Below are 13,928 nucleotides of genomic sequence, written 5' to 3' on the forward strand. Positions count from 1 at the left end.
TGTATGGGCAACATTTGAGGGCAATAATAATAATAACAATAATAATGGTATTTGTTAAGTGCTTACTATGTGCCAAGCACTGTTCTAAGCGCTGGGATAGATACAAGGTTATCAGGTTGTATTTATTGAGTGCTTATAGTGTGCAGAGCACTGAAGAAGGCTCATGACAGAGTTGATAGACACGTTCCCTGCCCACAACAAGCTTACAGTCTTTAGGGACTGACTGACCCATTGACTAACCATTCACCAACCATTCAGTGACCCCATCCCAGGATCTTCAACTTGAAGGTTTTCAGCTCCTTTTCTAAATCTCAGTAGAGGCCAAGGAGTTCAGATGCTCTTGGGAGGAGAACAATGTATTAGACTACAAGCATAGAACCAAGGATCTAGAGAAAACTCTCTCTGTCCTTTCCAGAACGCTTTAGGTGAGAATCACCATTGCTGATGACTAGAGTTGCTTGCAACTTCACCACAGGAGTAGGTGGGAATAATACCCACTCAAGAAGCAGTGTGGCCTAGAGGACAGAACCCAGTCCTGGAATCAGGAAGAACAGGGTTCTAATCTCAGCTCTGCCACTTGTCTATTGTGGAACGCTAACCTTCTCTGTGCCTCAGTTACCTCATCCATCAAATGGGGATTAAGATGGTGAGCCCCATTTGGGACACGGACTGTTTCCAACCTGTTAAGCTTGTATCCACCCCTTGCGTTTAGAACAGTGCCTTGCACATGGTAAGCACTTAACAAATACCATTAAAGAAATAGCAGTTTCAGAAGAGGAAACCGGAAGGATCGTCTCGGTTTGTGTTTTATTCAATCGCCCACCTAAAAAGAATCTTCTAAATAATAATAATAATAATAATAATGATGATGGCATTTGTTAAGCGCTTACTATGTGCAGAGCACTGTTCTAAGCGCTGGGGGGATACAAGGTGATCAAGTTGCCCCACGTGGGGCTCACAATCAATCCCCATTTTACAGATGAGGTAACTGAGGCTCAGAGAAGTTAAGTGACTTGCCCAAGGTCACACAGCCGTCATGTGGTGGAGCCGGGATTCGAACCCATTACCTCTGACTCCAAAGCCCGTGCTCTTTTCACTGAGCCACGCTGCTTCTTCTAAAGAAATCTGTGGGGTTTGGTCTTTGAACTAAGAATATTTGAAGTAAGCCAGGGAATGCGTATCAGTTTACGAAACGAGTCTTTTCTGACATTTTTCATGGAGGGTTTCCTGAAGGTGACAAAGCTGGTTTTCAAGCATCTGATTTACTTTGTTAAAAGCCAAACAAAAAGGAATATAGATAATGCATGTTTATTAGTGCTGTAATATTTCAGTGTACTTTAAATGGTTCGAGCAGTGCTGTCAGTGGAAACAGTGCCTGAAGTTCTCACCACTTTTGTATTTACTTGAAGACTGAAGTTTGGCTGTAAGTTGCATAAGGTAGATGATATGCCCCCAAAAAGCTATTGAGATCATTAAGAGGTTGCATCATAGAAATATTTGCATTGAGCTTTTTCCAGTTCTTGTAATTATGACCCCGTCACACCCAGAGTTTCCTCAGTTAAACAGGGGAGAAGAAGATGGTTTCTGTAATTTTGGTCTGCGTACCTACCAGTGGTGGTTTCTGGTGTTGATCCGACCGACCTATGCGATATTGGTATTGGCTGCAAAGTGTGAGGTTAGAATCGAAAGGGGATGAAGGAAATTGGAACCTGAACTTTCTTGAGTGTGGACTTTTATTTAGAATCAACCAGTGGTATTTAATGAGCATTTAACAGGTGCAGAGAACTGAACTAAGTGCTTGGGAAAGTATAATAATAATAATAATAGCATTTATTAAAGCACTTACTATGTGCAAAGCACTGTTCTAAGCACTGGGGAGGTTACAAGGTGATCAGGTTGTCCCACAGGGGCTCACGGTCTTAATCCCCATTTTACAGATAAGGTAACTGAGGCACAGAGAAGTAAGTGACTTGCCCAAAGTCACACAGCTGACAATTGGCAGAGCCAGGATTCGAACCCATGACCTCTGACTCCACAGCCTTTGCTCTTTCCACTGAGCCATGCTGCTTCTCTTAGAGTTGGTCTAATAGAGTTGGTAGACTTGATAACTGCCCACAAGGAGTTACAATCCAGGGGAGGAGATAGATAATAAAATAAAAATAGGGGAAGCACCAGAGTAAATCAATCAATCAATCGTATTTATTGAGCGCTTACTATGTGCAGAGCACTGTACTAAGCGCTTGGGAAGTACAAAAAGCGCTTAGGTAAAAGGATATGCACATAAGTGCTCTGGGAGTTGGGGTTGGGTGATTATTAAAACACTTAGAGGGTATGGATACCAAGTGCTTAGGTGGCACAGGATGGAGGGAGAATAGGGTAGGGTTGGGAGATGAGAAGTTAGGAAATGCTTCCTGAAAGTGATATGATTTTAGTTAAGCTTTGAAGATGGAGAGAGTGTGGTCAGTCAAATATAAGTGGGAAGGGAGTTTCAGGATGGGGGAGGGTGTGTACAAGGGCTCTATGGCGAGAGAGATGAGAGTGAGGTACAGTAAGTAGGTTGGTGTTCAAAGAGGGAAGTGTGCAGGCTGGGTTGTAGTTAGAGAGGAGGATGGATAGATAAAGGGGGAGAGATTTGATTGAGTGCCTTAAAGCTGACGGTGAGGTGTTTCTGCCAGACGCAGAGATGAATAGGAAACCACCTGACATTTTTGAGTAGAGAGGCCTACTCAGAGAAATTAAAATTCTGAAATGATGACCAGGTCTCTCACGTTGATGTGGAGAGATCTCTGATCTGAGTTTGAATCTATATGTGAAGGGGCCTGGGATGCTTTGAAGTTGGGGAGAATGGGTGTGCTGGGATATGCAGGGGACCCATCTGAACTGCCAAAGGTCGCATTAATGTTGCTATAAGCATCTGTGGGCCATAAACAGAAGTTGGATATCTGCAGGATATCCAGCAGATCAGGGTAGCCTGTCACATCCTGAAGAACATGATAATGTTCTTAATTGTTCTTAATGATAAAGGGACTATATCCCAGTAGGCAAAGCCTTCTTTGTGCAAGGCAAACTGATCCAGAGAGTCCCACTGACTCAACCCTACAGGAAGGTACTTAACAGGGCTGTTAAAAACAAGTTGACCTCATCGAAGGGGAGGGGCATAAACAGTCTAGAGGAGGGGGAGACAGACATTATAGTAAATGACAGGGGAAATGGCAGGGTATAAAAATATGTATGTAAGTGGTCTGGGCTGAGGGTGGGTTGATGAACATGTTTAGGGCTTACAGATGCAAGTGAATAGGCAATGCAGAAGGGAAGGTGAATAGGAGAATTGAGGGCCTGGTTAGGGAAAGCCTCTTGCAGGAGGTGTTATTTTAGTAGGGCTTTGATGGTGTAGTGAGATTTCCCCCTTTTTTCTCCTTAAACTTCAAGTTCTAAATTCTGAGTGAGAAATTTCTGAAGGTACTGTGAATTTTTCTCTGTTTCCTTCCCCAGTTATTCTGATAGGACCCCCAAAGCCATATGGATAATAACTATGGCCTCGGGGCCTGGGATTGTTATCTGAGACATCTGAAAGAATTGGAGTCACACGGATTTCACTAGCTTGCATTTCGTTCTCTTTCTGTAGTGTGGAGGGGATTGATGACATCATTACAGGAATAGGATTTCTTGAAGCAAGATGCTAAAAAGAATAATCAGATATCATTCATGTGGGAACTCAGGGAGTACCTTCGCTTAGGCATAACAGAGACATCTTAACCTGCGGAGGACATCTTAAATCCCTCACAGGTGGGGATCGTGGTCACTTGAGTAGATATCTTGGAAACAGGATTGGTGATCATGACTTTAGTCATAATGGTAACTATTGAAGGTCTGCAAAAAGGGAGGGGAAAAAAAGCCCAGTGCAGAGTCATAAATTAACCCTACAGTCATTATTTCAGCTCTGTTGGTACTTGGCCAATGAATCCACAAAGATTATGGGGCTAGGAGGTGTCTGTTGAATAATGAATACGTGCTCTTTAAAAAGCTTACCCCTCCATCTAGTGTACGCGGTAACCGGCACACATTGTTAAGTATGCAGTTTGACTCTTCATATGTGTTAGTTTCCTGTGCTGGAATGTAGTACAGTTAAGTACGCCCATATGCAAAATTCCCTGACACCCCCCCCCCGCTGAGAGAGGCTAGAAAAAACTTGGCATTTAGGGCAATCGGCAAGCCAGTGCGGTGTTAGGAAGGAAGAAGCATATGACTCATAAATGTAACATGCTTCACCTGTTTTGTTGCTAGCTTTATGATTTCATGCTGCTTAAGCATTATGATTTTGTGATTGAACTGTCTGTTTTCCTTCTCTGCCACATAATAAGATGACTCTAAAGAGAACCCCTTCCCATCTAGATTCCAGTCTTCAATTTGAACCATTGAAAAATCTCTGATTTGACCTTTTGAATCTCAGATGCCTTTCCAATTCTCCCTGCTGTGCCGACTAAAGCAGAGGAGAAGCAGAGCTAACAAATTTGCCCTCAGTTTAGGAGTGAGTGCGGGACTCCAGTTCTAGCACTCAGGGTTGCCCTTCAGGTTAATGTTGGCATTCCAAGACACCGGTTCCGGCTCACAGAAATAGACTCCAGGTATCCTAATATATTTTTTTTTCCTTTTGGTGGGGAAAAAAAAAAAGAAAACAAGGAAATCACACTGTGCCTATAAAAGAACCTTTCAGGATTTAGGGATGTGGGATCAGATTTTCAGTCAAACACTTGGAGTAGTACAGTAGTCTCATTTTGAATAACTTGGCACTCTTTCTGGAAGTGATACAAGCGCTTGAAAAGGTTTTGGCTTATAATTTTCCAATCTACACCATCATCCAACCGGAGTTGGATTTGGCTCAATGTTTGGTGAATGCCATATTGTGCCTCTTTCTCCTCTCAGATACAAAGGCCTGGCTCTACTTGTAGTATTGCTGGAATGTACGGTAGGAGGGCAGTAGCATTTGTGGAGATTTTCTTTTCTGTTGAATGATTACGGAAGTATATTAGTGAGAAGAGAATGCCCCTGTACTCATTTCAGAATCAACAGATGTTTGGGTCTTAGTCTGTGGCTCCTTGCACTAACATTTCTAGGACTCAGAGTTGAATGCACTTGGAGAGCCCCTGTTGATTTCAATGGAAATTGAGGCTTTGTGCTGGAGAGATGGATAGGGGGCCTTGGTTGTCATGACTGCGACGGGAAACTCATCATAAACAATCCCGTTGTCTTTGATTTTGCTTCCCACAAGTTTCCATTTTATAGCGAGATTAGTGCATGAGCTCCATTAAGCATAATCTGGTTAGCTGAATTAAGTTAGGTACAGTTTAAATGGCATGCAAGCCCTCAGAGCTTCAAAGTGAAGTGAAAAGCTTTTGCTGGAAAGTAGTTTGTTAGGCACAGCCTATCAAGCACAAGTACTTGAGACTACAGGATGATCTATGGTGTAGGATACAAGCCTGTGGTCAAAGGAAATTCTGCTGCTGTCGTATTTTTATACATTAGCAGCCAAGAAGCAGCATGGCCTAATGGAGGCAGAAGGACCTGGGTTCTAGTCCCAACACCACTGCTTTTCTACTGCGTGACCTTGGGCAAGTCACTTGATTTCTCTGTGCCTCAGTTCCCTCATCTATAAAGTGGGGATTAAGACTGTGAGCCCCATGCCCCGTGTGGGACGTGGCCATTGTCCAACCTGATTAGGTTGTGTCCATCCCAGCGCTTAGTACAGTGCCTGGCATGTAGTAAGTGCCTAACAAATACTGTAAAAAAATCAGCATCATCAGGAAGTGGATAGGAAACACCTCCAAAGGCATCATTTTGCCACAATATAAAACTTACCTGGAATAGTGTGCAGTTTTGGTCATAGCATCTTGGGAAGGACATAACAGAGCTGGAGAAGGTAGGAAATCAGCAACAAGGATCATCAAGGGAATGGAAAACCTTCTTCATGATGTCAGCCTGAAATAGACCTCTTTCAGTACATGAACATAAAGATGCAGGTTGAGAGGGGGTGTTTATCAAATCCCACAATACCATGATGTGGGGACATCCATTTAAGCTTGAGGATGGGAGAGTCAGAGCAGCCAAAACAAAACATTTCACGCACCTACTGGGTAAATAGCACATGTAATATTTTACTACAGGAAGTAGTACAGACAGAAAATTTATAGATGATTCGCCCATAATGGATTTTGTTTGGGATGTTAGATGGTGCATCTCTAAACATGAGGATGGATGTCAAGGAAAGCATCTATCACACTGTTCTTTCAAGCCTCCCATTGCCACTTTTGAAGGCAGAACAATAGGCCGGAGGCTATTAGTCTGCCACGGTAATGGCATTGCTTTTGTTAGAAAGTCTTCTTATGTGGTCCTCATGCTTTTCTCTACCTGTTTCCACTGCCTTTCTCTTCTCTGTCGACCTATCTGATCCCAGATAGACCCTCAATTATGCCCCTCATGGTACTTCTATTCAATGAAATTAGTGGGAGACGGTAGAGAGGGCACTGTGGCAAAGGAAGCGGGATCATCATGGAGACTTAGGAACACTGAGAAAGAAACAAAGAAGAAGATAAAGGAATGGGAGATGGAGGACAAAGACAGCTATACTGAGTTGGGGGGAGGAAGAAAGTGGCAGAGAAGGAAGATGACCAGAGGGAGCAAGGTGATAGGCACCTCCTCTTCCGAACTCCTTCTTCACCCTTTCCCCCATTCCACTCTACCCCCTCTCCTCTCTTCCCTACCCTTATTACGCTCTTGGTGTCTTACTTCCCTCATCTGTAAAATGGGAATAAAATGGTCATTCTCCCTCCCTTTCAGACTGGGAGCCCCAAGTGGGACAGGGACCATTTCTCATCTGTTTATTTTGTACTTGATCCAACGCGGCAATAATCAGTGGTTAAGAAATACCACCACATTCACCATTCCATCATTATCCCCAACTCATCTCTTATAGGGCTCCTCAGCTTTTCTCTTTTCCTTCTCCTGCCCTGTCCTTCTCCCCTTTTTGGTTCACTGTGACTGGAATTGGGGGATGAAGCCTGACCCTGAAGCAAAGCCATTGGAGCTGAACACTGGGAAAAGGTGATCTTATTTTTTAAAAAAACAAGTCAGGGAATTGTGTTCAATAGTGACAGAACTGCGATTTGGGATTTGAAGAGAGAAAATGTCAGGGGCAACAGATGGACAGAAGAGACAGTCATTGGCAGAGGTGACTAACGTACCTGTTGCCCCCTTCTTCCCCATTAGCAACCACCTTCCAAAAAACCACAGTTCTCCCTGCATGAGAAGTTTTCCGCCTAGTTCACCTTCCTTCTGTGGTTCTTCCATTTAGCTAGGTTCCCTGCTCCAGGCCTCCCAAAGCCTGCTTCCTGGAGGTTTCTGGTGCTGGGAGGTTGTTCCAAATCAGAGCCCTGGGGCAACAGCAGCAGCAGGACTGGGGAAGAGATAGCTGGGCAAGAAGTAGCAGGGAAGGAGGGTAGAGTGGTCTTTCTTCCCCTCTTCACATCCTGCTGCTGTCACTGCAGCAGGCTATGGAGCTGCTGTCCCTCTTGCTCCTCTGCAGTCACTAGGGTTCTTGTGGTGACTTGCCTTCAGAGGTAATTTTAGCCATGACCGAGGAAGTTTTGGCAGAAATGGCCTGAAAGGAAAGAAGCAGGGAACAAGGCTGTGCGGGGAGCTCCACCTAGACTCTAGTTTTCCTCGCTGGCTTTGCTCTGGACTTTTGGCAGAGACAGCTTCCCTCCTCACAGCTCCATCATCTTGGCTGAAAAGAGATTGTAATGGACCCCACTGCTTTAGTTTGGTTGGCAAGATGGACACCAAAATCTTGGGTCTCCTAGCCAAATTGGGCATCAGACCATTTTGGCTGGTTTCCTAGTAGCAGGACCATCTTGAGACCAGTAATGTAGGTGGTGTAGTGACTAGTGGCAATATTCATTCATTCATTCAATCGTATTTATTGAGCACTTACTGTGTGCAGAGCGCTATACTAAGTGCTTAGAAAGTACAATTCGGCAACAAATAGAGACAATCCCTACCCAACAGTGGGCTCACAGTTTAGAAGGGGGGAGACAGACAAGAAAACAAAAGAAAACAAGTAGGCAGGCATCAACAGATCAATATAAATCAATAGAATTATAGATATATACACATCATTACTGAAATAAATAGAAAAATAAATATGTACAATATGAAAAGTCAGGAACAACACCCCCATATTCTTTCATCTTCTCATCTCTTCTCTCCATACTGTGGCTTTTTTGGCACTGACTCCCTCTTCCCACCCCCTTTCCCACTCTCCTTTCCATTCTTCCCTGTATTGCTTTCCACCAGTTAGTGACTCTGTGCGCATTAGAATTCACAGCTAATGACTCTCAAGGTTGACTGCAGCCAGATTTTCTGGCTGCACTGGTCTGAAGGCGAAGTGCAGGGCTAGGATTTAGGAGAGCTGAATTCTACTCTCTGCTCTGGTTCTCCTCTAAAATCATGTAATTTATTTTAATCTGTTTCCCCCATTAGACTGTTAGCTCCTTGAAGACAGGACTCCTGTCTACTAATTTGGTTGTACTCTTCTCAGCCCTTATTATGGTGCTCTGCCCAGAATAAGCACTCGGTTGGTGGTTTTGGTGGTTTCTTCTTCTAAAAAATGGCAAGGAACTTTCAGGAACACATCTATCAGCTCTGTTTTATTCTACTCTTCCAAGCACTTAGTACAATGTTCTGCACAAAGTGTGTGCTCAATAAATATGATTGATTGATTCATAGTACCGCTTGGAATGAAACCCTTGAAGTCAAAGTACTTTGGGAAGTGAAAGCTCTATAAAAATCCAACGTAGTTTTGTTTACTCAGTTGTCAGTGGACATTTCTTGATTTTTAAGGAAGGAAGTTCAGTTGGCAGAATGGTGGGATGAGCCTTTTTTCATTCCAGTGTATTGATCCTCACCACGTTCCCTCGAGAAAATAGTTCAGAGATTCTCTGAACCTCTGCCTCCTCTCCTGAAAACCAGAGGCAGACTTGATGAGCAGCTTCCTGAGACTGAAAAGAAGGTAACTAAACAAAATGTTTGTAAATCCCCTTACATAATCACCATTATCATCTTAACAAAGACCAGGATTTCCCGAACTTCATAGCGGTCTTTGACAAAGGCTTACAATCTTCTATTGGCAAGATGCATCCAATATTGTAGCACAGCAGAATGAGTTAAAGACTGACTGTCTTAGATAAGTTTCATAGCTCCTTTTGTTGCAGCATTAAAGTTATTTCAACCTGCTAAATGTTTTTCGTTTGTGTGGGTGGGATTGGAATTCTTTTCCCTTTTGTTAAGAGAGAAAATAAAGAGGGAGCAGATTGGAACAGGTTGTAACATTTTCTCAAGCCTGTGCTACTGGTGCCTATTTGACTGAGCAGTCTGTCAATCAGTTTTTGGATTTCATTTCTCTTTTTAGTTTATTTGCTTATTGTAACCCAGCCAAATTTCAGTGAAGGTGACAGGTGTGGGGGTGGTGGGTGGTGGGCAGATGTTCTCATTTAATAATGCCAGAGTGATGGAAATTGTTTTAGGGAAGTTTGTCCGCAACTTTATTAAATACTAAAACTAGATAATGATCAGGTTTCATTCTGTCTTACATAAAAGTTTAGGGCTTCATTGTATCCAGCTGTTTACACCAAAGTTCTTGCAAAGGGGCACTTTTATGGTTAAGGATATTGCCGAGAGGCCAAGCTCTCTCATGCCAAAGTTAAAGTCCATTGCAAAATTTTAGGGTTAAGTTTAATAAGCTTTGAAATGAAGGTGTCGGGCAGCTGTCGTGTCTTGAAGCGGCTTGCTAAATAATTGGAATGTAAAGAACAATAGAAAATAAGTGAGATGATTAATAACAAAAGTTCATAGCAATGCCTCTGAAGGGCCAGTTTGATATATTAAAAATAGTTCCACAACTCCAGTCCCTTAAGTCTTTTACATTTGTTTTAGCAATTAAACTCAATCTACAAGGTTACATTGCCTTCAACATCAAAGCCCCGTTATTTGTTATATATGTGGAAATCACATTTGTAATAGCATTTAAAAAAAATGAATCTCAGAAACGTAAAATGTCCTCATTCGGTGGCAGTGACTATTTTCGGTCATCTGCAACTATTCAATCTCCATTTCGAGTAATAACTTTCCACAGTTTTAAATGAGATATCTACATGCATAATGACCAGTTTTCTCTAGATGTCGGTGAATTATTAACTTAATGTGTAATGGATCTGAGAATGCTGCAAAATTAATTTTTACAAACTTCCCACTGTTTGCGTATTATTTGGGTACAGTGCAGTATTTATTACCAACCATTATGCTATATTTGATTGAAGGATAAGAATGCAGACTTGTGCTAGAAGGAAAAATGTTTCTAGGGTAATTATCCAGATTTTTCAAGTGATTTCTCTTGTGCTGAACATAAGCAGCCCCTCAAGTTCATCTAGAACCATATTTCACCTTGCAAATGATTACTTGTCTAATCATCAAAGGTAAGAGAATTTATCCTTGACAAGTGGTTAAAAAACGTGGAGTTATTAATGGGCATGGTTTGTAATATAAGGCTAGTGAAGTAGCAGGGACTAGAGGAAAACACTGGCTAGGTCGTGTTTGCCTCTTAACCAAATGGGTGATGTTGGACTAAGTTAGTTAGCCTCTCTGTTCCTTGATTTCCCCATCTGTAAAACCAAGATAACAATCTTGCCTCTATGTCTCAGGGCTGTAGCAAGGACCACTGAAAATAAGAAGAGATGCTCTAAATTCTAGACGTGATTATTCTGTGGGGAGAATGAGCCAGAAACTTTTCTGTTTCAGTCTGCTGTAAGCATTGCATTATTTTGCGGGGAACAAGGTGTCTCATGATTGGGCAGTGGCTAGATTGGCTCGAGACTCAGTGTACCTGTCTTGATTCCCAGTTCTTCCACTGATGTCCTGGGAGGCTGTGGTTAGGTCTCTGACACTATCCCACCCTTCTTACCTGAATGTCTGTGATGGTGAAATGAAGATAATCATGTTAGTTGGATAAATACTTTTATGCAGGGTGCTCCGGAGGCTGAAGTGCATGTATTATTATATATCCAAATGAATGCACAAGTCCATTAGAGAGCTACTCTGGGAAAAGGAAAAGAAATAAAAGCTGCTATGGCTTGCAACCCCCTAGAAAGAATCTTATTCTGTTCCCCTTGCTGAATAAAACTTGAAGTGATCAGGTCATTGCATGCAAAATGCTTTAAGAAAGTGATCTGCACTTCATCATTTTAAAATTCAAACATTCTTGAACCTTTTTTTTTTTCTTTCCTTGTTCATATTTATCTTCTTGGTCCTGCCTTCATTGGGCACCACATTTGTATTGATAAATTGTAGGTAGTAGGAGATGTATTGATGGGAAGGAGACAGTTCAAAATGTAGAGTGCTGTGGCTTTGCATATCATTACACCTAGCTAGCTTTTTGCCTCTTGAAAGCTGTCGATTTGTGCATTATTGCTATTCAGGCTGATAAATGACAGTAATTGTTCTTAAGTTGAAGAGCTGGTTTAATATGCTGACTGGCTTGGGAATTTTCTGAGTACCAGGGTTAAACTAGTGCTCCACTGGTGCTAGCAAAATGGCCTTTTTCATCTTATCCTATATAGTTAATTGAATTATTTGCTATTCATGCAGGTCGTCGCCTTGATTCTAAAGATACCGAGAAAGATGAGAAACTGAGAGGTTTCCAGAGGGGGTGAAGGGCAGCATGTCTCGGACTTCAAGGGCCAATTCCTCCTGCTTCTCACCCTCTCCTCAAATGGGAGAGGGAAATCTAAATTCACATTCTGGAACCGAATTTTTTAAAATATCCTTAATTGCACTTACTTTTTTTTTTTGTTCTGGTTAAATGTAGCCAGGCAAAGTAATCCAGTTGTAGAGATCAGCAACAGCTCCGCAGCAGCAAATGCCTTTTTTTCCACACTCTCAATTCAAAATTTTCAACTTCCCACTTTGAGCAATGGACGTTTTGCTTCTAGATCTTAATTTTTTTCCTTTTTTTTTTTTTGAGCAGAGAATTTTGATTTTTGACCCTGCCAGTGAACAGAAAGTCTCAAATCCTATTTTCCACACAGGGGGAATCCTTATTGGAATCTTGCTCTCTTCCCCTTATACACGAACAGAAAATCTTGAATCCTAATTTCCAAACAGGAGGATCCTTATTGGAATCTTGCTCCCTTCCCTTTTTGTAGGATCACGCCCTTCCTTCCTCTTTATTGGTTGCCACCTTTGATTGTGGACTTTTTTCACCTTTCCTATAAGGACCGTAGAAATGCAAACTGAGCTACGTGGCAGCACAGAAACATCGTGGGAAGGGATAAACCAGGGAAGAGAGGAGTATTCGATTTTTTTTTGTTTCTTACTGAAAGAACTGAATCTGCAAAATATTCCACCAAAACACTTGTTTCCAATTTAATGTGTTCTTCCATAGTGAGTGGAGGCTTAATTAGTCCTAATGTTTAATTAGCAGCTAATCAAGACACCCCTGCCTTTGTGCTGCCTCGTGATTGGCTATGAATGAGACTTCTGTAAATGATGAATAAAGTGGCAGATTAGAAACAAAGGCAGTTCTAAACCTGGCACCTCTCCAATGTCCTCTTCAAGGTGTGCAGTCATGCGTCCAGGGAACACAAAGGAGCGTTGCCCCACTAAGTGGTCCTTGTTTTGGGGACCAAGTAACTACTGGTAACACTCCATCCAGGAAGGGTATCACGAAAGAGAGCCGTGTCATCCGAAAAGGCAAGTAGCCGTTGGGTCCGTCCCCGAAGTACCACAGCGCTTTCTGTGCTTATACACCCACATTTCCCCTTTCCCCTCTAAATCCACTGGCAATGGAGGAGAAGGGTCGGCAATTAGAACCCCGATACCTCTCCCTGGGCAATTTTGAGCACTGGTTTTAAAGCAAGGCAACGAGGACTGGTAGGATCAGGGGTTGCGGAGGAGATAATCTGGAGAATGGGACCGAGGTCACCACAGCTGGTCAGGTTAACACCTTAACTTCTCTTTAACTCCTGCGCAGTAGACAAACTGGAATCAAGGTCAGGGGTGGGCTACGCTATGAAGTAGTAAGGGAGATGGAATCATTTTGGACCAAAGAGGACATTACTGTTGACAACCCTTCCCTCGTGTAGATGTGGCCCAAGGAAAAAAAGTTTAGGATCAGTTACTCGGAATTGAAACTGTCATCCAGACGCCCTTTCTCTGATCTCTGATCACAAACCTGGCCATTGAAGCAAGATCTGAAAGATGGGATTGTTGTACCATAACATCTGGTGCAAGGAAAGACATCCCATTTAGAAGTATTAATCATTTCCTACTACTATGTAGAAGCATATAAAATCCATCTTTTGCTACCTGACAAGATAAGAGATAATGAAAGAAGATTGCTTTAAATGTAAATCTTTTGGGTCTGCTAGTAGCATTTTAGAATTAAATTCACGCGTAACAATTTCAGACCAGAGAGAAGCAATTTTCCAGACAAAACCGTCATAAATGCCATAATTTTACGTGAATTCCTCCAACAAGGAAAGGAAATATGTAAGTGCAGGGAGACCATGCAGTTCTGTTGGTAGAGATCTGGTGATGGTGGATAATAATAACAGTATTAAGTGTTTACTTCTACCATGCTCTGTGCTAAATACTGGGGGTAGGTAAAATAAAATAATCAGATTAGACAGAGTCCATGACTCACAGATGGCTGAGTCTAAGGGCCCCAAATTGGATAATGTCTCAGGCAAAATCTGTTTTTTTTTTTTGTTCTTTTGTTTTGCTTTTTAATGGCCTTTGTTAAGTGTTTACTGTGTGCCAGGCACTATACCGTGCCGCTGGGAGTATCTATAAGCACAAGCTAATCGGGTTAACCCAGTTCG

This window comes from Tachyglossus aculeatus, chromosome 11, assembly GCF_015852505.1.
Source record: "Tachyglossus aculeatus isolate mTacAcu1 chromosome 11, mTacAcu1.pri, whole genome shotgun sequence".
Taxonomy (NCBI): domain Eukaryota; kingdom Metazoa; phylum Chordata; class Mammalia; order Monotremata; family Tachyglossidae; genus Tachyglossus; species Tachyglossus aculeatus.